The sequence below is a fragment of the Branchiostoma floridae genome, chromosome 2 (assembly GCF_000003815.2).
Source record: "Branchiostoma floridae strain S238N-H82 chromosome 2, Bfl_VNyyK, whole genome shotgun sequence".
Taxonomy (NCBI): Eukaryota; Metazoa; Chordata; class Leptocardii; order Amphioxiformes; family Branchiostomatidae; genus Branchiostoma; species Branchiostoma floridae.
In genome coordinates, this window is record NC_049980.1 from 15,145,529 (window position 1) to 15,147,073 (window position 1,545).

The following is a 1,545-nucleotide window of genomic DNA, read 5'->3' on the forward strand; positions in this document are numbered from 1 at the left end:
GTATAAGTTTCAGAATATGCAGCACAACATAACAGATCTGGCAAAGGCATAGAATGTGTGTTTTCAGGGCATAAAGGCGTCTTCAACATGCCTCTGGAAAGAGTTTCATGCACGACTTCCATTCAGGACTTGTTATACCTGACGTTCGTGGCCTGATTTTTGTACGTAAAAGCACTTCACATAATTCCCCACGGGGAGATGTCGTTTCTACCCGCCAGAGGCACTTAACCGCTTCATGTGCCTTTCATTTTCCCAAGAGAGAAGTAGTTACCTGCGAGAAGTAGTCATGGCGCCGGGTCACCTTCTCGCGAAGGACTCCATTAGAAACTTAGATCATAGCTGATTGTTTAAAAGGGCACACATTTTGGAGGGAAACATTAATCTTTCCCTGAAAACGAAACCAGACGTGTCGCAAAATTCACTTTTTCCTTGCAAAGCCTAAGATTACAGATGGAACTGTCTTATATTTAAAAACATTATAGTACTTGCAAAGCATAAGATATCAGGACAGTTTGTGACATGATTGAACTTTTTATGCTTGATTCACCTGACCGATAAACCGCTTTTGTGCGTACCACACTAGTTTTGTACACCATGTTATGACCGTAGCAATGTACTAATGTTCACAAATTTGAGTGAGCAAATAAGTGTAGATTTGTAAACGTAGGCTTGTTTAATGCCAAACTTTCTGCTCTTTTTCTGGGAAGTCCATTTATACGTGATCGGCCGTAGACATCGAGACCTGACCATTACTATTGCCTTTCTCGCAAATGACAAAATTTCATGCTTTCGTTACGTTCTACTAGATTGTACCTGCAGAAAGCTTTGCCAATTATTGTGAAAGGCATCGACTGCCTCCGTGATTTTCAATAACGTGAGGTTTGGTACACCCAGGCTAAATTACTTTCACACAAATGCGTCTTTCTCCCCGTGAGGTGGAATATTCATGAACCGTGCGACAGTTTTGGAATTCACAATGAACTTCATCAATATTAGCCAGACATGCACAGTGTGCGCTCTGCCGGGACCACTGTAGAACGGTGCAGTATTGTGTCTCAGGTGTTTAAAATCACACACGAGTAAGAAGAGATTACAATGAAGTTATAGGTTAATTCGAAATCCCTTACATGCCCCTATGTTTTGCCCATATGAGAACGGCATTTTACTATTTCCTCACTCGATTCAGGCAAAAATGTAGAGACTATCTTCAGCTACGGACGTCCCTAAGGTAGGGCGTAAATCCAGAGGCCCGTGTTTAAGGAGAGCCACATCTCAAGAAAAGTTACAGAACGCACTACGTATTAAAGAGTAGGGGTCCTTCCCAGCATGATTTTATCAAACCTTGCAGCCTTGTACATTGCCCTCAACCTAATATCGTTTACAAATAGCACGTGATAATGAAGAATGTTATTGCCCTCGTTACAAGATAATGCTCATACCCGTCCACACGAAAATAAGAGCTGGTTGAACTTTGCCCATTATTAGTTGGCTACCGGACTTGTACCATTGACTTTAATTGGGGCAGGACCCCAATCTACCGGGGCG